Source organism: Oenanthe melanoleuca, chromosome 4, assembly GCF_029582105.1.
Source record: "Oenanthe melanoleuca isolate GR-GAL-2019-014 chromosome 4, OMel1.0, whole genome shotgun sequence".
NCBI lineage: Eukaryota > Metazoa > Chordata > Aves > Passeriformes > Muscicapidae > Oenanthe > Oenanthe melanoleuca.
Window position 1 is genome coordinate 27,975,161 of NC_079337.1, and position 25,374 is coordinate 28,000,534.

General features: G+C 40.7%; 1 protein-coding gene across 13 annotated transcripts in view; it reads left to right on the forward strand.

Moving 5' to 3' along the window:
- Nucleotides 1-25,374, forward strand: part of TRIM2 (tripartite motif containing 2) — a 94,532-nt gene that overhangs the window by 19,468 nt on the left and 49,690 nt on the right. For 2 of the 13 annotated variants that reach the window (XM_056490734.1, XM_056490726.1), the window contains one exon: nt 22,505-22,759. The exons of 7 other annotated variants lie outside the window; for them this stretch is intronic. The gene's annotated coding sequence lies outside the window, so the exon portion shown is untranslated. Of the gene's footprint in view, nt 1-862; nt 1,041-8,918; nt 9,241-22,504; nt 22,760-25,374 lie in introns of those variants that run through there. 4 more of the 13 variants (XM_056490723.1, XM_056490727.1, XM_056490724.1 and 1 more) reach the window with 3 other exon arrangements.

Sequence of the window (25,374 nt, forward strand, 5' to 3'; positions counted from 1 at the left end):
CCTTGTGTATCACAAGCTCAGCACAACATGGCTGGCTCTGAAGGGGCAGACTGTGCCTGTTTGATTTGCATCAGGGTAAACAGGCCAGAAATTAAAATATTTTTTTCCCCTCCCAGAGATATAATGTTGAAGATGTGTTTACAGGGCTTGCTAAAACGAGGTGCTGAATCAACATTCTTCATAGAAGAACTGCTCTGAATGGAATAAGCTATAATTGCACTTTTTGATTCTGAGCTGGTAGGCAGTTTGTGAAAACAAAGTTATTTACTAATAGTAATTAAAGCTTTCAGATGTCCTGGGAAGCAGAGAAGCATATCATGCTCAATTGACGAAAGAAGGATAAAATTTGCAAAGAAGCTGGAAATAAAACTGCTTACTGTGATTAATATTCTTCCTCTGGTTCTGTAGGTGCATTTTCCAGCACTTTCGTGTGGATGAGAATTTAGTCTGCAGGCACACTTGTAATATAGCTATTGTTCAGAACTTAATGAAAGGTATTCATTTGGGGTTGACTCAAACCCTAAACTCTTATCAGTATTTCCCAAATATACTCATGGTTACCAGATTATTAGATTCCCACTGCCCTTGGGAATATCAGACCAGCTCCCAGTATGGATCAATATCTTGGGAAGGAGCAACTCTCTAAATTACTAAGAATTTTGAGTTATTGCAGTGCTACTTCACGACACTGGCATTTGAATTTTTAGTGAAAGCAGAAGGCTTTAAGGGTACTTTTTGCCTCAGTGTTTATTATTAGCAAGTGCTCTGCTGATATGTCCTACATGCTTGACACATCAGTTAAGGCTTTGATAAGTGAGAGCTTGTAAGTGAAATAATATTGCTTGTGTCTCCTTCCCATCAGCTGTTTGAGTCTGATCAGGAAACTGAACTGTCAGGTAACAGGAAAATGTCTGAGGGTCTGAAAGAAGCAATGTCAGCCTTCTGTCAGGTTTGGATCGATTTCCTTATAAAGTCAGTCACTATCAGAAGTCAGGTCTCCAAAGGGACAAAGGCTGAGATTTGCCTCCTCAGCCTCTTGGGTAAGTTGTCCTCTCTCTTAAATCCAAACCCTCTAATTGATATCCTCAGTTTTCACCCATGCATATGAAAGCTTCTAAAAATCTTTCATTATGGCTTTTTTTTTTTTTTTCCCCAGATCCCTTTTCCTAAGAATTAGATGCTAGGTAAGGGATGTTGTTGCCACTAAAGTGGAAGTTGATTATAAAACAATGAAAAATATTAAGCATGCAGCCTTTTCTATTAAAAAAGCAGCAGGACTGTAGTACCCAGATATTACTCACTATACATTAAGAGCAGAGGGTCTTCCTCTAAGGTGTGCATTTTATTTTGGTGATGTTATCTGGAGAAGGTACTTCTCTTAGGAAGGAAAAGGTTTGCTAGGTAGGTTATGTGTGCAAAATTCACCCCAGGAGAATATAGGGAGTCTCTCAACCAGGTATTTACCACAGGTCTCGTTCTGTTGGGTGGCCTGCCTGAAATATAATGTAAATCTTGGGTTTAGACAGAGAAAAAAGAGATTACTTCCTACCTTCCTTGCCTGTGACAGAGAGCGAATGGCAGTGGCTAAGTTATCTTCAGGTCTGTGCTGCCTTTAAATCATCAGTATCTACCCGTTTCCACTGATTCCTTTGACTTGTCTCCCTCCTGTGTGACACATCTAGCCTTTGTGCTAGCCAGCAATGCTGAAAGAAGCAACCTTCAGTGGCATTCCAGCATTTACAGTAGCTATGCTCTGCTCTCATACTGGGAAGATGTTTCCTTGGACTCCATGGGTAAGCCCTAAACTTTCTTCTTACTGGAATTAGTGGCTTACAGAACAGGCTCTCTGCATTGCTACTTTGATAGTATGATAAAGGCACAGTCATACAAGCTACCTTCTTTTAGGGTACATACAGGACTGGTTTATTAATTGTAGCCTCCAGATGGCTCATTTCTCTCTCTAGCTCACCTCTCTCTGGCCCAGAAAGCAGACTATATCCCAGTGTGTGCTTAAGTAGGCAGGAAACATTTTAGATGCCATGGTTTCTTCATCCATTAAGAAGCTTTTAAATATTTGCTTCCTTCTTTTTGCCTGTGTAGCTGCCCAAAAGTCTAAGAAAGCACCAGTTTTAGCTTGTAGCATAAAATGTCCTTAATTAAGAGGGTAGCTTGCTGTGCTCTTCTTTGTTGCTGCTGTCTAAAAAAAATTATCATGGCTGTTATCAGCCTTTTCCTCTTATCACTGCTCGTTCACAGCATGTGAAACTAAGAAGCACTGTATCCATTAAAATTCAATGACTGTACCGCAGTTTCTCTCACAAAATGAAATCATTCTGTGGCTTGTTTTCTTCTCAACATCTTTCTTCTTTTGCAGTGTTTTCAGATGACACTTTACCTAATGCTCCCTAATATACTGTCAAAAGTTAAATTTTTTTATCCTAATATAATATACTGGCATGGAATTCTGCAGGTTTTACTCTGGCAAAACTCTTGCTGAAGGCAATAGAGAGGCTGGTTACTTAAGGACTGAAATTGGACTGTGAGAATTATGGTATGTTCCCATACACATAGTTTAATTTCTGCTTCTGACTGGGATGCTTAACTTTTGCATGATACCTTTGGACTTCTTTTTAATTAATTTCCAAATGTCTAAGAGCAAGTTGATAAGTATTTGATGAGGTTAATATCAACTCCAGCACTGCAGTGGCTGAACTTTCAGCACTTTTCAGACATTGCCTTCAGGAGACCATCTGTCTAAAGAAATGTTTCCTTCTCTCCATTTTCCCTGTAATTTTCTCCTCATACCTACTCTTCTCTATCACTTCAAAATCTATGCTTAGTACTCATATACACTTTGGGTTCCAACGTCAACATCAAAACATTTCCTTGGATCATACTGGCTATGGAAAATGTTACACTGTCACATTCCAATACACAGATGGGAAAAGTGTGAGCCAGGGCTAATGTGGCTCTGGCTGCAAAAGAGGGAAGAGACGTCCACATGGATAGAGCAGGCACAGTATCTCTTATATGCATGCAGGTATGAGTGGTAATTATGTCAAGACAGACTGGACTGGCACCATCACCAGTCCTTTATTAAAAACAATTACAGCTGTAATTCATTAGGAAAGATTGCCTCCTGCACCATCCTTACAAACTATTCTCCTACAGGTATATAGATAAGGACAGTTTTGATAGAAGAAATCTTGTTCCCTACCTGTCCCAAAGCTCTGCTCAGCTTCAAGACTGTCAGCCTTTCACTCTGGCTTGTAGTGTTTCTGGCCTCATCTTTAGTCCAAGTCTCCAGCTTATGCCTGCGCAGGGAGAGCACGTAGCTTTCACCTGTCATCCATGCCCCTTGCCTCACTCACAAAGTTCACAGCCTCTTCATATTTCTGCCACAACTCTCTTCCTATCCTAGAGGCACATTTTTCCCTGGCATCCCATGTCCCATCCTCCTGAACTTCTGTGTTCCATGCCATTTAAGATGCTTGTTCTCCCGGCCTCTCAGTCCTTAAGAGCTTCCCCAGAGCTCTTTTCTCCTTGCTGTATTCCCTTCCTACTCTGTTTTCCTCACTACAGCCCAGTGTTTGCAGTTTGAGAGACAGGGGGCTCTTTGTTCTTCCCTGGAGTCTCAGGTTCTTCAGTACAAAGGTCTCAACATACTTTCTTTTTCCTCTTTATTGTACTTGAAGGCAGGAAAGTAGGGCAGGTCCAGGGTAAACCAGGCACATACTACTTTTTTGTGTGCTGTAAAGGGGAATAGCTCCAAGCGAGGTCAGAGAAAGACTAAGCCAAGAAATATATAAGCATGGGGGTTTTTAGTTGTCAGGTCTTTTTGGGTTTTTTTTAAAGAAAATATAGTCCTTTCTATTTTTCTTGGGAAACAAAGTGTCCAGTATTCAACAAATATCTTCTGAACCAGCTTCAGGCCCAGAGCTGCTTTTGAACTGTTTGCTGTGATTCTTCATGTGCTTATTTCTTTGTGGTACCAGTCACATGGTAACATTTCTGATTCTTGGATGGATTATGTTTTCAAACAAAAAGTGGTATTTGGACACATTACTTTTGGTTCAGAACTTTTTATGAATGCAGACATACATCAGAGTTTCATGGATAGTTGCTTTTGAAATGAAGCTTACATGAATGGAAGTTTGTGAAAAACAGTAATACTGAGACAGTACAATTTTACAGGAGCCAGGGCTGATGGTTAATTTCTCAGAGTAGCAAACTATGACTGGGAGCAGTGCAGACCAGAAGCGTGAGCTGGCACAAACTGAGTGTATGCCTATATTTAAGGGATGTGGTTGACTGAAGACCTTGAGGTAGGATTAAAGTCAGGAGGAGTGTGGGGCTTACCTGCTGTTACATGGTATATTTTTATAAGAAGCTTGAGCATTTGGTTGCAGTTGTCTTTCTTCCCCTGCTCCAATCCATAATGTCTGCAGCACTTAGTGGACACCTATGAGCTAATTCACCTCTCTCAGATGCATTTTTTCACAGGGCAGTTTTCTGTCAGGCAGTGAACTGTATCTGTTCACTGGGAGTTCAACTAGTGCCTCAGTGTGAAGTAAGAAGTGTGAGGGCATATTCAGAGGGGAACAGGGGCCTTTGCAAACAGTCTAATGTTTGTCTTTTGAAATGATGTTCTTCTAATAGTTGACCTTTCCTGATGAAAACCACTGGCGCATATGCATTGCATAGTGTTTGCTTTCTTGTTGCTTAAAGAATATGAAGTATCTAGCCATTAACTCCTATTCTGCAGACTTCCAGGTGGGAAAAAGGAATAATTTCGTCTCACTTAGAAGGGAAAAGGCTGTGTATGTCTCCATTACCAATGTGCTCAGAATGAGCTCGTGTGTCCCAGGCAAGCCCAGATTCCTGAAGACACAGATGTAAATGAGACTTAATGGGAAAAGTGACTTAGTTATGCTTATGTCTTTTTTTTTTTTTTTTTTTTTTTTTTTCCTGTGGACAGGCAGGGGCTACTGCAGGCAGTAGTGAAAACAGAAGCCATGTTGAAGCCATGGGGCTTCAACAACGACATCAAGGTTATAATGCTTTCTGGTTTTGTCTGAGATGTATTTTTTCTTTCTGTGGAAGAGAAGTGATATATTATAAAGCAAAATACATACATCATGAAAAAAAAATACCAAAAACACTAAAGCAGCTCCATTCTCATCTAAGAGTTGGAGCAGGCAGCAAAGGATTATCACATGGTATCTCTTTGGAAGATCAGCTAACAATTACGGGCCTTTCTGGAGGGGGACATGCTTTTGCCGAACTCAAGTCACTCGGCACCAAGCTGAAGTGCTATGATAAAATATGTGAGGCCAGACCTACTGAATACAAGTTTAGCATATGAATCCAGACCCAAGGCAGCTGTTTCATGGGCTGGCTTTAGAATGCTAGTGATAAAATAATTCATAATGTCACAGCAAATTTGTCTATTAAAGATGAAAAAAATCTACCGTCATTTTATTTCATTAAGTGAACTGAAGCTTCACCTTGAATTCTTCCAGTGGTAATTTTGTCTTAGTTTATCAGACCTGTGTTTTTTCAGTCGGTACAAAACCTGCCAGCTTGTTTGTATCAGAAGACTCATTTAGAATTGTGACTGACTAGAAATCTGCATAAACACATTCAGAGTCCTACACCAAGTGGTCTAGTGTTAAAACCAGAGATGAACATACACCTGTTGTGAGACCCAGGCTTGTTAATCTACCATCTTGAGCTTCTATCATTTAGGTAATTTCACAGATTCAAATTAAATGGAAGGTGCATCCTCCATCAAACCAAGACCTTTCACTTGTCACCTTCTCAGTATTTAAGCTGCAAAAAAAAGCTCATTGAAAAACAGATTGCTTTCAACTATACCTTTGCAATGCAGTGCTCCCAATACAACCACCCTAGACTAGATGGGAGCAGAGTTCAGACCAAGAGAGATACATATTCTGCCACCTCCTGTGTGTCACAACCAGTCCATCACTGACTGAGGAGGGACCCTTTTCCCTTGCTTTGAGGAACGTGCAATGGCATTTGAAAAAACCTTTCAAGCATCTACATATAAAGATACATAATCAGCATAATTGGTATCTAAGCTGCATCCTACTCCACTCTTGTCCTACTAATACTGCTAACAAAGTTGATCTTGGTGAAAAATTAACATGGAAGATAATAGGTTAGTTTTGCAGCTGGCATTTGAAAATATCTTAAATGGAAGCTGCCATTTTTCTAAAAAGACAAATTGCTGCTAGAAAGTTGTTTTTCCTATCTGATCTGTTCTTTGTTGCAGTCTTTCCTGTATGAAGCTTTCTAGAGTAAATTTTCTCACCATCAAAGTGACAAGTATCTTCTATCTCCATTTCTCCAGAAAGCCAAGATCCCTGTGCTCAATAGGAACACAATGTTTGACTGCCCCAAAATTCACAGAGACAAAGTTTGAGAAGGTGAGCATCAAATGATGCCTTAAATCCAGGCACTGGTGAGGAAACACACAGCTGGCCTGCCTGGAGGCAGGAGCTATGTATGGACAGTAGGATACTAGTACCTCATAGGAATGAGATAAAAGAGGAAATGAAAAATACAAAATAAAAAATGAGATAAAGTTGAATAAGAATGATCTCCAAAGCCTGGAAAATGAAAGATCATTTAAAATTGACCTACTGGTTTTGAATCTTGAATTTCCTTAAGGAATTGTTATTTGTGAAAGTCACCTTTGATGTAAATGGACTGGTTTTTTTGAGAGAATAGATATATTGAAGACCATCTGAGAGCTCAGTGTGAATTAATGCATTTGCTCCGTTGGGGGAATAAACATGTAGCCAGAAAAAGCATCACAAACTGAAAGTAGTTATTTCCACTTACTCTTCTCTTTATTACCACGTCTCACAAAAAAACCCCATTCTTATTCCAAAGATAATTGTCATTCAGCTTGTCCTTGTACAGTGGGGAGAGACCTGTGTGCCCAGAAAACCACACAAGGACTATGCTATGGCCCATGAAATAATTTCTGTCCCCATACCTGTAAGTCTGCTCTACTAGGATCAGGTTCTTTGGAAAATATCAGTAAAAACATGAGGTAATCAGTTCACCCCACTTATTTACTAAGTGGGAGAATAACGCAACTGTTATCAAACCCTGCTTATTGCAATTTCAAAAAATAATATTATTTGCTTAGCTGACATCTGTGCATTTTGTGTATTTTGCTGCTTACTACCATGACAGGAGAGCAGAAGAAGGAAAATGCTAGAATGCAGGCCGAGTTGTCCAACTTTAGTAGCAGCTGAGCCATAGGGCACATGGAATCTGTTCTCATCAATCTCTTGTTTGTGTGGGGTGCCCTGGTGTCTAATAATACAGCTGAGTGTAGCCTTTTACATTGGATCACTGGACTGTATTTCACACATCTGGACAGCTGCCTTATTTCACAAAAGCTTCAGGAATATAATACCTTTGGGATCTCTACCTGATGTGACTGAAATTAATCAGCGACTGGAAGAAATCGTGACAGCACAGGCAAAAATAAACACAAAAAATTAATTCATAATTTCCTCCTTTGCTTCTACTGACTAGAGAGCCTTGTTTTTTGGGTTTGGTGTTGGTTTTTTGTTGTTGTTGCTGGCTTGTTTGGTTTTTAAATTTTTTTTTTAAACCATTCAACTGCTTTTGGCTTTAACAGTCCAATTGTGTCAGTCCTGGATTCAGGTACAAATAAGTAGACCATCAGCACAATCCTGATTGTGCCAAGATGAAAAACTGAGCAAGTGACAAGGCTCAGGACTTTCAGGCAGAGCGTTTACAATGGTGTTTTTATTTTGTTAATGACTCACTGTACTGATTCACCAATGCTTTAGTGAAAGCTGCCTTGTTCAGAGAGTCTCATTGTTCAAGCAGAGTAAGATTATTCCCAGTAAAAAAGCTTGAAAAATCCTCTGCTAAAACTAACAACTAAATAAAATTTGTTATTTTAAAGAGCATACAGATAACAGCAACTTTAATTTTAAATAATGGCAAAACTTTTTTATCAACCATGAATTTTTTTTCTTGAAGAAAAAGAATCTTCTTCAGTCCTGACACGGAAGCTATGAAGTATCCAAAAATATAGGTGTCTCCTTAAGCCTTTGGTACTTGAATGTAATCAGGGCACTAGACCTTTAAATAGACGAAAACAGGGACTGAAGGTGACTTGGGGGCTTTGAGTCATGGACTTTCATGGGGTGCATATCAAACCTTTGCTTCTGCTACTTTTGGTAAAATGTTCATTCTGGTAAAGAATGGCTTGAACCACCCTAAAAGTTCCCTATTCAGCAGCTGTTCACTGGCTCTGAGTTGCCTTAGTAGGAAAAAAACCCCAACAAAACAAAACAAAACAAAACAAAACAAAACAAAACTTACCAACACATTAGATTTGTTTCCCATCTAGAAGCATTTAGAGGATGTAAAGGGATCAGCGTTCACGTCCCTGTTTATAAAATTTGTTTTGTTGTTGTTGTAAATGACTTGCTAAGTTGTTGACGGTTTCATATAATGCACTGGATTTTCCCGCCTCTTTCCAGAGAGGCTGCGTGTGCTGGGGGTGAGGGAAGGCTGCAGCGTCGGTTTGTTTACAGAGCGGGAGCGTGGGGACCCGGCTGTCACTTTCTCGAGAGGTGGGTGGTGCTCGGGGCTGCTGAGCGCTGCATGTGGGAGCAGTCAGGCATCTGCAGACGGGAGGCCATCCCGCCATGGGGCCAGCTGTTTATTTTCAAAGCCTTTGTACCTCAGGTTACTTGTAAGGCTGGTGCTGAGGGAGTTCTGCTTAAACTGGACTGTATACGTTCCCTGGTTTGCCTGTAATTTGCAGTTTATGAAAACCAGATGGATGACTGACTTCTCTGCAAGTTAGGGTAGGAATGGGATCGTCTGACATAAGAGCAGCTTTTACAGAAAACATTGAGTTAAGAGGATTCAGGCTCAAGCTAGATTGCTTCTTCCCAACCCCCCACTTTTGTCTATTTTTACTGCATCATTGGTATGTGTCCAAGGAAAGTCGGCCATATCATTCGGAAATACAAGGGGATAAACTTTTGACTGTCGGATCTCTTCAGGCTGAGAGACTCCAGAGTAAATGAACTGGGAGATGAAGAATTAAAAAAAGAGGGATTTCTTTAGGTGAACTTTTTTGGTTGTCTGCTCTGCCAACAGCAGTGTAAAATAACGAAGAAACTGCAGCAGTCCTTTCCTGTCTTTCTAAATAATGTAAGTTACCCTTTCATACTCATCTCTAAATGTTCGTGAGGTTTTTCTGCTTTCGAGTATTTTGTGAAAGCAGTGGTTTTATAGCCAGTGAGCTCTTGCCAGGAACTCTGCTGTGTGAGTGGATTGCTTTGTCTTTCTTTTTCTAAGTCAGAGTGGTAGCAGGGAAGCCGAGCAGTTCGACACCGCCTTTCTTTGACAGTCGTGTTAGCTTGGCTTTAGACGGCTGTCGAAGCCTTTAAACCTTTTCAGAGTTTGTGCAGAAATTTGTTTGTAGCTGGCAAAAGACAATAGCAAATATTTTGATTGAACTGTGCATGTCAGGCTTGCCATAAGAGCAGGCATTTCAAAGGGGACTGTGTGATGCTATGTAAAGAAGACAGGATGTGACAAGGGAAAGCAAATGTTTCCTGCTCTTTAATATTTAAAAGAAATAATTGAAACAGAACCAAAGAGTTTGCTTAGGAAAGAAGTAGTGATGTTTATTCAAAGCAAAATAATGACGTTGTAAATCTGAGAGGACGATGCCAAGGTCTAATTAGGAGAGACAGTTTACTTTTCTCAGTGGTTCATTTTTTGAAGCTGGAAGTTGGCATTAATGTTGCCATATTCCGTTGTGCTTTTATGAAGTGTAACTTGAGCCATTGCCTCATACATAGCTCTCCATAGGTTATTGAGGTAGGTTGATTACTCTCCTTTTAGTTCACTTGGCTATTTTCAAAATGCTGTCTAGGCAGACTGTCAGGCAGATTAATAGGTTAGTGAAACAAGGGGTATAATTACAGATAATATAGCAGGTAGTATACTAAGAATAAAACAAGAAATACACCAAGAAAATCACCTTGAATTCAAACATTCATCAGGCCAAAGCAAAGACTTAGATGTTCATTTAGAGGGGGACAAAAGCAAAAATTATTGTGAAAGTACAATGACTAAATAAATATTTCTTTGATAAGGATGTTGGTTAAGAAAAGTTGCTTTCTGTTCCAGCCTTGGATTTTTTGTTTTTGTGGGCAAGGGATTTATCATCTAGATAATTGTCTGTGGTCAACTATTATGATCTAATAAACAGAAGTTTTTTTCCTAAAAATTCTGCATTTCTGCTTGTGTGAAAACAAATGACATTGACTAGCAATACTAATGAGAGCCTCTAGACAACATGAATATTTTTAATAAACTTAGGAATATAAACTGTAGGGCTTGAAAAGCATATTAAAATGTTTGTTTTGTTAAAATCTGTATAAACTTTTTTATTTTCAAGTTAGTCCCATAATTTCTTGGATGATATCTAAATCATGGAGAGGTTATGGAGAGAAGGTAGCAGAAGGCTACTGTACCTGATCTTGGGACTGAATCATCCTGCTCGCAAACAAAGGCAGCAGAAAAAAGGAGTTTGTTCACTGTTTCCAGAGAGTTTGGGAGAGGAATCAGTCTGTTAGCTGCTGACAAAATGAATTAAGGCTTCTGTGCTTTGGCCCTCATCCAGAACTGCTTACCAGGCAGTACATAAACCAAAGGTTTCCTCAAACTTTTCAGCAAAGCGTTTGACAAACTTGAGTGGTGAAAGACACTCCTATGTCTTATCTGGACCCGCAATGTCCACAATTTGGTTATAAAGAGCAGGTTTGTGTTTCCTTTGTGGCGAGTTCATTTCAGTTCTTGAAATTCATTCTTTTTCATGAGAAATGGCTTTGATTGGCTTTTAATAAATACATCTTTCTTCAGGGAGAAGGTTAAACAGAGCTTTGGTTCAAGGACTGTCTCTAACACATGCTGCTTGAGAGCCAGAAGGAAAATTTAAGTGGGTTTTATGACAGAACCAATTCTAGATTTGATTATAGGGTTTCTGGGAATAGGGAAGGATTATGGAAACAATTATTTCAGTCAACTGGTAAAGATGTTTTGATTTCTTTATGTAATTTGTAAAGGGAGACAGCAAATGTATCCTTATAGGCACAGAATAAGAATTAGAAGTACATACACATTTAAGGCTTTGCTGGGGGTGGTGGGGGTAAGTGTGTCTTAAAAGTTGATCTTTTTCACAGCATTGATTTTGGATGAAATCTTGCGTTTGAGGCTAGATTTGAGGCAAGCAGTGTCCATGGTCTGGTGGCACACTCAAGTGCTGTCTGAATTCTGCTATGTCCAGCAGCATGCACAACATTTGGAACATTAGACCTTATCTGGACAAAGATGATAATTCTGCTGGGGGGTTTCCCCAGCCCACAATACTATTCTTTCTCTGGCAGTCCTGGTTTTAGATTGAAGCTGAGATTGTTTACTGGAAAATCCCAGATAATTGGTGCTTGAAGCCATCATAAAAGCATGCTGGGCCTGTCTTTGCCTGATAATGGAATTTCATTAATTCATTACAGAACTAGAATTTGGACAGCTTATGTAAACACAGTGATGCTCCTGATTCCTTTGAGGAAAACTGAGGAATTAAATTAGCTGAATAGGTACTGGGTGTTCTAATCCAGAGAACAAAGTGCTGTACATTACTGTACTGAAGCTGAAATTTAATCATCTGCATAAAGTATTAAACATACACAGTTTTGCAGAAACGTGTAATATTGTGTCTAGACACATGAACTATTTTTTGTAAAAACAAAGGCACAGTGTATTGTAGGTTAGGATAAATTCTTGAGATGCATTTAATTTGATCTGCTGGCAAGCATATTATCTCATCAGAATTAAGTGTGTCTGAGGATATAAGTGTAACTAGTTTGAACTTTTTTTTTATACACAGCAGCAAGTATATATTATTGCAAATAGTAAGTTCAGTGTATAAAGAATATTCCTTAATACAATGGCATTATATAATGGAATAACACTTCAAATTTAATTAGTTGTTTTATGGACAATGTAGTATTCTGTATTATAAAATGCCACTAATTCCAAAGCCCTAAAAATTTTCTCCTGGAATTCTGCCCATCCATATTTTGCAGGGTAACATATATTAACTTGCCTTTTTCAGTTATTGAAGCCATCCAGTGACTGCAAGGTTGCAATCCACTGTTGCAAATGCTAGACTTGACTGACACCTTCAACCAAAATTATAATTTTGAATAATTATATGCTATTTTCAGAGATTGCAGGTTGTGGTTATGTTTTCTGTAATGTTTCCTGGTAAAAAACCAAGGGTGGGGAGAGCTAACCATGTGAAATGCATGGTATTAGCTGTTAAAAAATTAGACTAAAAACAAAAATCAATATTTGTTGAAAGAAATCAATATTGGTAAGGAAATAATGACTATTTAGAGGTTTTTAAAGTACTGAAGGGAGAAGAACAAGGCCTGTCAGTCACATAAATGGACTTTGCCCCTCTATATCTCCATTTTTGATAAGTTACTTTTCAATACATGCTCCTATTGGAATTGGACTTGCTCTTCTATTTGTCATGTGACATGAATGGATTGCAGGCAGTCCTTTGGTGCGCTGTAAGGTTTGTATTAGCATGTCTGTAAAGGAAGGAGCTGCTTGATTGCAAACACCACATGAAATTTGGAAGAATTCCTGTTTTGTGCATAAGATCTCTTCTTCTTCCTTTTTGTTTTTGATCAACTGAAATAAAGATTGCCTTCCACTGAACAAAACCTAGGCTGGCCTTTGGAGAAATGAAAATGGCATTTCATGTCAAACTTTCTGAAAGCTTCTATTTCTATGAAGAACATGTTTTATTTTGGTGGTTTAAATAGATAAATATTTATTGTATAAATTGTAACATTAAAGGCATTTGCCTTTGTTTTCTACCTCAGACTGTCTAAACATTTTCTGTCCAGTCCGTAGACATATTTCATGTCGCTCCTTCCAATAATTGGACTGGCTAGTTATATTTGGATTGGGCATTACTTATTTTGAAAGGTGATTTTAGCTGGAGGTCTGTAATTGAGTTTGATCAGAAATACCAGTTTATAACTGTTACATTCTGAGGTGTCTTCTTAGACCTGAGATTACCTTTGGAGGACATGCAGGTGGTCTGGAACCCAGCTCTTTCCGATGCCCGCCGATGAGAGACTGCAGAAGGCTGTTTTTAGAGGTTTTTATGGTTGTTTATTGTTTCTTATCTCAGGAATGCTTTGTCCAGTGAACAGCAGTTTGCTTGCTAGACGTTCAGGGCAGAATCTGCCTGGCAGAGGCAGGACTTATTTTTTATAGTCTAAACTACGTACTAGGTATTTACAAATGACCCCCAATACAATACAATTTTGTTACATGGTCCAGATCTGTTCTCATCCAATTTAAAAGTGCCAGCGTGTCACCCAGCATGGATGACACGGAGAAGAAGGAGGAAGAGGTATCTACACCCCCAATTCTCCATGTTGGCCACATGTTTCTTATCACAAACATTTTAGAAATTTGCTAATTCTACATTTTAACAGTCTAATTTACACTCTATTTTTGTGGCTTGCATTTTTTCTTTTAATGTTGGTAAATTGTTCCAAGGAGCTAAATCCAGCCCCTGAGACACCTAGGTCTTATTCGAGGGTCTTTGGGGACCCCGCCAGGGCGGTCTTAAACCTTCCAGGGAAGCCAGAGGAATACTCTGGACTCCCACAATAACTGGAGTACCATACAGTGAAACAAATGATGTAACATGCCACTGATGTTATGTGTGGGATAGCCAAGAATCTAGTCAGCTGACAAGTCTGCTCGCAACCAGGCAGCCTTCCTACTTGCTAGCTGGACTTAAGGGCAAAAAACTCAGAGGCAAATCACATTCAAAAGGAAGAATTGAAATTGGAAATGCAAATGAAATGTAGTTCTTGAGGTGCTGAATAAGTAGATCTAGCAGGTAGATGTTGACTGGCTCTATTCATCTGGCCACTGTCTAGTTGCAGTAGGGTTAAAAGAGGCACAGCTAAATTAAGAAGAGACTAATCATAGACATTTGAAAAATGTTAGCAGCATGTATTCTGGCACTTCTTACATTACACGGTGACCCTGCTAACACAAGCATTAAAAGACATGCTGCAATGGCTGTGATGGTTTATTGTTAAATATTAAATCTAGGTGGTAATGACTTAAGAATATGCCCTGCCACTAGGAGGAGAGAAATGACATAGAAATTTACTGTAATCACGTATATTCTTAATGTTCCCCTGGAAGAACTCCAAACAACTCTGATTTTTATGGTCAGTACTTTTGCTCATGTACAAGTATTATTCATTCTGTCTCACTTTAAAGCCATCTGAATATTATCAGTTTTGGATGCATTGTAACAGTGGTTAATTAAAAGGATAACGATCTTCAGTCCTTATGCCAAGGTGGATGCTCTTTGTGAAAGAGACATAAGGATTGAAGTAGACGCAAAACTTCTGATCAGGTTTTAAATGCTTGACATGAATGTTCAGCAATTTGCTTGCTCCTAATCCAGTATGGATTTATTTGTCTTAGTGTTATTAGTCTGTCTTAATATGTGTATGATCAGTTTATTTATGGGTGATTTTCTATTCTTTTATAATGGAAAGCTATTTGTTTTGTGCTGCCGTGAGCTTTTGCGCCTGATTTTTTCTTCTTGTAGTTCTGGAATCAAACAGTGACAACCCAGTTTTTTTTTGGTTTTTTTTTTTTTTGTCGGAGGGGTGTTTAAATGCTAGTTTTGAGAATACTCTTTCAGTGAACATGTAATTTGGAAATTTGTCATGCCTGGACTGATGGCTTAAAAAATTATTTAGTCCCTGTGAGAATCTATACTGTGCCTGCCTCCTTCTACATCAAAGTTCAGCAGCATCTGGTTATTTGTGAGCTTAAAGGTGTATGATGTCTACTAGTGTGTTTTGTGAAGTGTCCAGGAGTTGATTTAGCAAGGAAAGAGCAGTGTCTAGATTGTTTTGAACTACATAACTCTGAATAGTATGAAAACATGAAAGTGCAAAATGCTTCTGCACCTTTTGCGGAACAAAAGCCTCCAAAGGAGTGATGGAATCTTGATTATGCTGAACTTAGAAATGTTCTTGAAAAGATCCCAACAATTATGGGTTTTGTGTGCCTCTGAATGCATTCATCTCTGTAGTGGTCCTTGCAGAGTCAGTATGTATTTTGTACCTAGCCCCAAACATATTTGGCCCATGATCTATACTATAAGAGAACTTGCATATTCTGTGAGAAATGACACTTCCAAAAGAGCAGGTGCCAGCAGTTTCAATGATGTCATCAAGATCCCCTGGTTCTTCTGAGAACAGCTGTAAGTTGCAAATACTATAAATTCCTTTACTTAAAAATTCATCAGGAACTAAAATAACCCCCTGAAATGAAAACGCAGGACTAAGGAACAAATCATTTACAGCAGACACAAACTCGTGAAGAGGAAAAGCTCCCATGTTTCTCTGCATTCACACAATTTTTTTATTTGGTTTTGCTTTTTCTGTTTTTTTTCCAGTGAGGAAACAGTATTCATTAAATTCCCTTCTACAACTTTCTCTCTTGTAATCCCTTTATTGGTGGAAGTGTTAATGTAAGCCTTCAGGGATTAACTTCCACAAGATAAGCTTCTGCAGGTGTTGGTTTGATTTGTAACTAGTTGTTTTTTTGTTTTGTTTTGTTTTGTTTTGTTTTGTTTTGTTTTGTTTTGTTTTGTTTTGTTTTGTTTTGTGGGGTTTTTGTTTTGTGGGGTTTTTGTTTTTTGTATTTTAATCTTGAAAGCAGATTTAATTTAATATCTCAAACTCAAGTAATTGCACTATGCTGAAGTTAGGAAACCTAGGGTAAAAATGTCAGATAGAGCTACAGGTTATTTCATAGCATCTGACGGTAGTTTTTTGTCCTAAGTGTTACTCTGACATAATTTTACAATATGGGTTAATATGTGGTCTTTCCAAAGTGCTTCTAAGATTTACTGGACCCTCTGCAAAGAACTGGTTTTTCTCTTATTATCGAATTCATAGTCTGCTCTGAGTAGTTTTGGGAGCAGCTGGCCTTTGCATCTCAGCTCAGAAAACAGAATAAAGAAAATTAAGTGTTGCACCATGAAGATTTCATTCTATTTATCAAATAATCAGCGATAACTTTTGTCTTGCATCTAAAACAGCTGGAAATAAATTTTGATTGTAAAATACAAACATGTTCTGAGATGCTTAGTTCCTAATTAAAGACAAATAATTTTTCATTAATTTACAAAAGTAATCCTTGACTTAAAGTCTCTCAGTGGAGATAAGTGCAACCCTTTATTATGCTGCAAATGAAGATATTAAGTATTGGAGGATCGCTCTATAAGAATTGCACTACATGTTCTGTGTAGGTAGATAATCCCCTCATCCCTTAGCTTCCTCATTCTAATTAGATTTTACTATTCCATCCTATAAAACCTAGTAAAAACCCAGACTAGATTAGAGCATGCAAAAATGTTTGTGTATATTAAGGTGGATTTGAAAAAAAAAAAAAGAGTAGTTCCATTTCCTCTGTTGGCACAGTTTAAAATTTTTGTTTCTGTTATCAGAAGCTGACGTATTACACAGTCTTGAATATAATTAATTGTAAAAGCAGGAAAATTTCTTCCCATATTTAACTTTTGGGAAGGGTTTTTATCTGTGCTTCTGAATGATGGCCTTTACTCTCTGAACAACCATCATGGTTTTACCTCTGGGATGTGCTCATTCAAAAGACTTGCCCTGAAGATGTGCAACATCTCAAGGGACGTCTGATGATGAAGGTCAGCAATTGTTAAATGAGAAGAACCAGGACAGTGATCAAGGCATGATTTTCACAAGCTCTGTGATGTTGCTTAATACATTAATAATACAGAGTACCTATGCAGAGAAAGAAGAAAAAGGAAATATCACTGGAAGTTTCTTTTTTTTTTCTTAAGAATGAAGTAAATTTGAAAAGATAAGAGGAAGGGGGAAAAGAAGTGCTAGGTTATTATTGTATTCACTATAAAAGGGTTCTTTGCTTGGGTTGATGATTAGTCATTCACCATTGTTGGAAGTCTTGTTTGTATGATTTTAAGTGGGTGTACCTGCTAAAGGTACTCTGAGTGGCGTTTCTCATGCAACAGTGGTGTAATAAGGCAGATGTCTGAGGGATTCATTTCACGTGACATTCCTAAATGGCCCAGCTTTGCAAAGTGATAGAAGCAGCCCTTAGAGCCATTCATGGCCATTAAGGATGCCGAAGGGAGTGGGTACTATGATGGCTCCTGTGATGTCTGTTCTGAGGAATTTGAAGGTTTGCCAGGGTCAAATCAAAAGTAAATTTAACCTAGCTTTATAATTTGGATGGTTGCTGACGGTAGATGCCTACGGAAGAGCACAAGAGTGGATCAGAGATGTCATGGTACTCTTCAGAATGATCTTCTGTATTCAGTGATTTGTGCTTCCAGTTCTGCTCCTGGTAGAGGTGGTGTCTTTAATCAATTTAGTCACTATGAATTTGTCCCACTCTCCTGGAATGTCTAAAATATTAACAACTGCAGCATCCTAGACAATGGGTTTCACAGCTCACAGAGTAAAGAATTATCCAGCACATTACTGGTATCTGCAAAAGATGCTTCTCCTCTGTGGCCAGTAAAAAGGAATAGTAAAAAGCAATAGATACAGATAGTGAAGAAACAATACAGTGTGAATAAAATTTAACTCAAGAGTACAGTGGACTCTACCTGCCAAAAACCTAATGACTGTAGTTTCATCAACCTTTCAAAAGCTTCTGAGTTATTTGAAATGCATCCTAAGAGCCACTCACTGTGGAATCTGAGGTAGAGAAGTTGAGCACCCAAGGTAGGGCTTTCTCCATGTCCGGTCTAAAATCTCCACCAGTTCTTATATCCACTCATAGAGTTTGCGAAGGAAAGAGCATGCTAAAATCTGCTTCTATTCCTGACTGCAAGAGTTTCATGCTATATAAGCCAATGTCTTGCACCTCTTTATTTTCAAAGACAGTCCTTACCTAAATTGATGGCTGGCTATGAAAACTTATTTCGTAGTGTAGAAAATGCTTAGTGTCACAGATACAATTAAATAGCAATAGTCTAACTGTGTTTGGCTTTAAGATATAGGCTACCCATGTTTTCAAGGGAACTTGAGTTGTTTGTAGCAGGTGCCTGCCACAGTAGGATTCTGGTACTTGAAAGAGATCTCCAGGCATTATCACAATTCAAAGGATGATGTGATTGATTTAAGACAATATTGTTCTTGTCTCTCCTGATGCCAGACTTCTTTTTCAAGTGCCTTTTTTTGTTTAAATAGACAGATGCATTCACATGGTTATTATATTATAGTTTCCTATACTGTCCCCTAATTTGCTTTTCATGTACACAAAAATGTATTGTTTTTCCTGTAAAGTAAAATGGATGTGGTTTCATGTAGAAATGAATGTGCTATATATGCCAGTTCAGTTTGGGGGAGTCTTAAAATTGTGCATATGAGTGGTTCTGATTTATTCATCTTTCATTAGCTGTTGCTTCCTAAGTTGTGATGCCAGTTGAAAAGACTGATATTCATGCAGGAGTGTATGTACAAGGTCTTCTGAGAATGCAATTTTTTGCAGAAATTTAACCTACATCAGAGCTGAGCATTTGCTTATGAACAGCTGGTTTGGGTTTCCTTTTCTTTCCATTCCATTTCTTTCCTTTTCTTTCCTTGTTACTTGTGGAATTTTTTTTAAGGAGCCTATAGTATGTATACTGAGGAAGGAAATGATAACCAGGGCTAGAGGGGCTCTGCCTCTTGCCAGGAAGAGGCACGGGAAAAGCAGAGTCTTTTGTATGGTGTGGATCTGATGGCCTGGCACATCAGAACCACAAAAATATGAGGTGTTAGTTGATACTGGTGTGCAGTATCCTAATGGCATAGTACCCTAATGCCATCGGGACATGTGGAGGCAGAACCTGTTTCCATTGCTGGGGTGATGGGGGGATCGCAGCAATTGACTCTGCTGGAAGCTGAGGTGAGCCTGACTGGGAAGGAGTAGCAGAAACATCATACTGTGACTGGCCCAGAGGCCCTGTGTATTTTGGGCATAGATTTTTTCAGGAACAGCAACTACAAAGACCCAAAGGGGTTCAGGTGGACTTTTGGAAGAGCTGCTGTAGCGGCAGAGAGCATTAAGCAGTTGAACACTTTGCCTGGACTACCAGAGAACCCATCAGCAGTAGGATTCCTGAAAGTGACAGAGCAACAGGTACCAATTGCCACCATGACAGTGCACCGCCTGCAGTACCGGAAAAATAAAGATGCTGTGATCCCCATCCATAAGATGATCCGTGAGCTGGAGATCCAAGGGGTGGTTAGCAAAGCCCACTCACCCTTCAACAGCCCCATCTGGCCTGTGCGCAAGTCTGATGGAGAATGGAGATTGACTGTGGACTGTCGTGCCTTGAATGAAGTGACTCCACCGCTGAGCGCTGCCATGCCGGATATGCTGGAGCTGCAGTACGAGCTGGAGTCCAAGTTAGCAAGGTGGTATGCCACCATTGACATCGCCAATGTATTTTTCTCCATTCCTTTGGCAGCAGAGTGCAGGCCTCAGTTTGCTTTCACCTGGAGGGGCGTGCAGTACATCTGGAACCGATTACCTCAGGGGTGGAAACACAGCCCCACCATCTGCCACGGACTGATCCAGGCTGCACTGGAAAAAGGTGAGGCTCCGGAACATCTGAAGTACATTGATCACATCACGTATGTGGGGGAACTCAGTTTGAGAAAGTAGAAAAGATCATCCAGATTCTGCTGAAGCCAGTTTCACTGTCAAGATGAGCAAAGTCAAGGGACCTGCCTGAGAGATCCAGTTCCTGGGAGTGAAGTTTTAAGATGGATGGTGTCAGATACCCACTGAGGCCATCAATAAGATCACTGCAATGTCTCCACTGACCAGCAGGAAGGAAACACAAGCTTTCCTAGGTGCCATAGGCTTTTGGAGAATGCACATCCCTGAGTACAGCCAGATTGTGAGCCCTCTCTACCTGGTCACCTGCAAGAAGAACGATTTCCACTGGGGCCCTGAACAACAGCAAGCCTTTGCCCAGATCGAACAGGAGATCGCTCATGCAGTAGCCCTTGGCCCAGTCAGGACGGGACCGGAGGTGAAGAATGTGCTTTACTCTGCAGCCAGGAACCATGGTCTGTCCTGGAGCCTTTGGCAGAAGGTGCCTGGTGGGACTCGAGGTCAACCACTGGGATTCTGGAGTCAAAGCTACAGAGGATCTGTAACCACCTACACTCCCACAGAGAAGGAAATCTTGGCTGCCTATGGAGGAGTTCAAGCTGCCTCAGAGGTGATTGGCACGGAAACACAACTCCTCCTGGCACCCCGACTCCCAGTGCTGGGGTGGATGTTCAAAGGAAAGGTTCCCTCTACCCACCACGCCACCGATGCCACATGGAGCAAGTGGATTGCCCTCATCACGCAGCACGCCTGAATCACCCTGGGATTTTGGAGATAATTACAAACTGGCCGGAAGGTGAAAACTTTGGTTTCACTGATAAAGAGGACCTGGGCTGAAGAAGCCCTAGAGTACAACCAACTGCCAGCAGATGAAACACACTACGCTCTTTTCACCGACGGTTCCTGTCACATCGTGGGGATGAACTGGAAGTGGAAAGCAGCTGTATGGAGCCCCTCAAGACAGGTTGCACAAGCTACCGAAGGAGAAGGTGGATCAAGTCAACTTGCTGAACTCAAAGCTGTTCAGCTGGCCCTGGACATTGCTGAAAGAGAGAAGTGGCCAAAGCTCTACCTTTACACTCATTCATGGATGGTAGACAATGCACAGTGGGGGTGGTTGGAGAGGTGGAAAAAGGCTGACTGGCAACGTAGAGGAAAACCAATCTGGGCTGCTGATGAGTGGAAAGACATTGCCACTCGGGTAGAGAAGCTACCCATGAAAGTCCGTCATGTGGATGCCAATGTTCCCAAGAGTCGGGCTAATGAAGAACATTGGCACAACGAGCAGGTAGATCAGGCTGCACAGATAGAGGTCTCAAAGATAGACTTAGATTGGGAACACAAGGGAGAATTGTTCCTGGCTCAATGGGCCCACTATGCCTCAAGTCATCAGGGCAGAGATGCCACCTATAAGTAGGCACGAGACCGAGGGGGGGATCTAACCATGGACAGCATCTCTCAGGTTATCCATGACTGTGACACCTGTTTGCTGCCATCAAGCAAGCCAAGCAAGTGAAGCCCCTCTGGTATGGGGTCAGTGGTCCAAATATAAGTACGGAGAGGCCTGGCAGATTGACTACATCACACTGCCTCAGAGCCGCCAAGGCAAGCGCTGCGTGCTGACCATGGTGGAAGCCACCACTGGATGATTGAAGACCTACCCTATGCCTCACGCTACAGCCCATAGTACCATCCTAGGCCTCAAAAAGCAAGTCCTTTGCTTTTCACATTGTGTTCCCCCACACAATGATGTCATCAACGTATTTCAGATGTTCTGGAGCTTCACCTTCATGGTACCCGAGAGGACTGAGTCAGACAATGGTATTCATTTCAAGAACAGCCTTATATACACCTTGGCTAGGGAACATGGCATTGAGTGGGTGTACCACATTATCATGCATCAGTGTCTGGGAAAGTTGAACGGTACAATGGCCTGCTTAAAACCACCTTGAAGGCACAGGGTGGGGGAACTTTCAAGAACTGGGAGATTAATTTAGCAAAGGCCACATGGTTAGTGAAAACCTGAGGTTCCACTAACTGAGCAGGCCCTGCCCAAGCTGAGCCTCTGCAAGCAACAGATGGAGATTAGGTTCCAGTGGTACATGAGAGGTATGCTAGGAAAAACTGTTTGGGTTAATTCTGCCTTCAGCAAAGACAATCCCATCCGTGGAGTCGTGTTCACTCAGGGACCAGGCTGTACCTGGTAGGTGATGCATAAGGATGGGAAGATTCGATGCATACTTCAAGGAGACCTTGCTTTAGGGTGAACTACCCATGACACTTGCCTGTATCCATATCTGCATTTATATATGTATTTAATTAAGGTACTGCATGTATGTATATATATATAATTTAAAGGTTTAAATTTGATGTAACACGTCAGTATGGGAAAAAAATTTGGGGTGGATAATGTTGGAAGCTAGGTTTTCTTTTCTTTCCTTGTTACCTCTGGAATTTTTCCCATTGAGTTGCTAAGAGGCACAGATGGCTGGGTATTTGAGACAGTCAGGGAGGGGAAACTCCTCTGGTTTTTGGGAGTTTCTCTCGGAGGGACAGAGACACTTAGAGATTAGAAGCATGTAAAGGACGGGGGCTGGGGCAGTTGCGGATGTTTTTGCTCTCGCTCTTTCGCATCGGAGAAGGACAGCCAGGCTTTCTCTTTGTGCAGGGAGAATTCACCGGCACCTGAGGGACCTATCACCATCTGCTCCTGTGAATCGTGAGAACCCTGAACTTCTCCTCTCCCTGCCCTGCTCAGAGCCGGGCTGCTTCTGGCCCGCCACCGCTGTTTCTTCGGTATTGTTCTGGGTTTCTCCCGCACCCTCCTGCCTTCCCGGGATGTACCACAGCTACCGCCACAGGACTTCTAATACATCTCGTCCACCACCCTGGGAATTTTTCCTCATTCCTGCCGGTTGTGACGGTAACTGCACCGAAGGGGAAAGTGCCTGCAGCCGAGAGGACTGTTACTAGGTTCCGGGTTCTGTTTGTTATTAATTCCATAGCTGTTGTTTTGTTTGCCTTGTTATACATACTAGTTAAGAATTGTTATTCCTATCCTCATATCTTTGCCTGAGAGCCCCTTAATTTCAAAATTATAATTCGGAGGGAGGAGGTTTACATTCTCCATTCCAAGGGAGGATCCTGCCTTCCCTAGCAGACACCTGCCTTTCAAACCAAGACAGCAGCCTGGCAATACCCCATAAGGTTTGATTTGAGCATCTGGCCTGAACCTGCTAGAGATGTCTAAGAGGAAGCTTAGGAGAATTGTTTTTGTAGATGAAAGATAAAGGTAGGCAGCTTTGTATCATGTATAAAACCTTATACCTCAGGGAGGAGGCTTGAGTAAAACCTGGCCTGAGCCAGAAGGGCTACTTGGTAGGACTATCTGGAGATCCTGCCCGCACAGGGGTTTGATGATCTTTGCAGGCAAGTAACGCATGTTACTGTGACTGTGGTAAAACTCTGCTGTGGAAGCACATACTGGGAATTGATGCATTTTCACTAGGCAGGGCACAAGGTGCAGGGAGCACTCAATCCCTGCTGTAGAAAGGTTTCAGCTATTTTCAATAACAACAGTTATTTAAATAGGAGTGCTGGCATACAATCAGCAAATGAGTGTCCATGCTGAGGACTGTAAGGACCTGTTTACTGGGTGAAACAGGTTGGGTGTTTCCAAGTTTTGAACTGCTGGAGCTGACTGCTGGGAAGTCAAATAGGGTGTCCCTGTGAGTGTGGAGGTGGAGGACACAGTGTCTCAGCTGGCATGCTCGGGCTCTGAGCACTTTGAGCTCCCACCAAGAGCTGTAGACGACTTTTTGCTATGGATGTTTGATCTGTTCAGCTCCTTTGCCCAACACCATTGTTAAGACCCACAGAGCTCCTTTTGCCAAGGTTGATGTGACATTGTTTCTCACTACTGCTGGTGCTGCCAGACTACCTACCGGCTGCACACAGCTATATGTTTACCTACTTTCTGTGAAAGTTCAGCATTGCACTTTTGCCAACATAAAGAGCCTGTCTGGGTAAACTTCTGCTTGCCACTTAACGCTTGAGCAAGGTTTTCTCTGAACCCAAGGACAATATGCATGTTTAGACATATTGCTGTGTTTTTGAAAGATAATTTGTTCAGAAGAAGACTTGGCAGATATAGAAGTGAACATTGTTGCTGGCCTGTGGACAAGAAAATTAGGTGGGTACTGTTCAACAGCTAAGGTAAATATAGAGGTTCAGCAACCAATACTTTGTATTTTAAACAATATAAGTATTACAGAGGATGTGGACCTCATTTCAAGCTTCTCATATGCTGGAGAGGGGATCTTTTTTCTCCCTTTTTCTTAGTCCTTATCCCAATATGTGTTTTTGCACTAAGAAGATTATAATTTCTTCCCTTTCTGCCTCCATTTTTGCTTTCTTTAATACTTAGATTCTGTCTCCTGTTTCTTGCTGTGAGACACCGAAGGTGGTTTAGGTTTCTTTACCTCCTGGTTAGTGTTTCCTATGTTATATTTGATGGGAAGTTGAAGGCTACAAGAAAAACATTCTAAAGGGCTGGCACTCCCTTAATTTTGTGAAGAAGTTATGTGGCTTGTAGTGATTGCTGAGTGCTGCCTTCTCCCTTGCTGATTTGAACTTCATTCTAGTTTACCAAAATCCTGCTAAATTAAATGGAAACATTAGAGGAACGTTTTGGTGGTCATCAGAGAATATGTGACTAAACTCCAGCACCTGATGTGTGTTTACCCCTAAAGGAACAGCCAGTGGACATGCAACATGGGGGAGTCTCAGGAGGGAGTGGAGGGGATGATCTCTGCAATTTTCACCACACAGTTCAGTACCAAAAGCATTGAGCATTTTCTGCTTGCATTTATTTTTTTCCCTGTTGCTCAGCAACTCTGAAGAAAATGCTAGAGCATTTTCCAGCATATCTTATATCTAACAGTATGTAGAAGAGACCAGGGACCTTTTTCCAAATTATTCCTGATCAGCCTCTTTCTTTTTGTTCTATTGTCTGTTTTTCTGCTTCTGGAAGTGTTAAAAGTAATTAGTGTGGAATCTTCATGGAGCACTTTTATTTCAAATAGCATTTCACAGCAGATGTTTATGGAAGCAGTGTTTTGATGTGCAGTTTTAATTATTTGTCAATTCAGCTTGGTTTTATTTGAGCCTATATACCTATAAAGGCTGAACAGAGATCTGTTGAGGGCTGCTGAAGGCTTGTGAAAACACCCAATCTGGTTTTTCCAGGCTGTTGTCTTTCTCAGCTTCAGCCTGGACCATGCCCAGGCTGGGGATCTTTCTCAGACACAAAACAAGGGAAGGAAGAAAGAACAACACAGATAGACACCTAGTGTTGACCACCAAGCCGTGTGAGTGTCTTGTGATGTTTTGCAGAAGGCATGTTTTCAAAGAGGTGTTACCTTCTTTGACGAGTGAGTCTTTTCTACTTTGTTTTTCACAATCTATCCTATATATGCTATGGCTTTTCAATAAATCATCTCTTCTTGCTGCTTGGAAGAGGTAGCGTGTGTTGCTGTA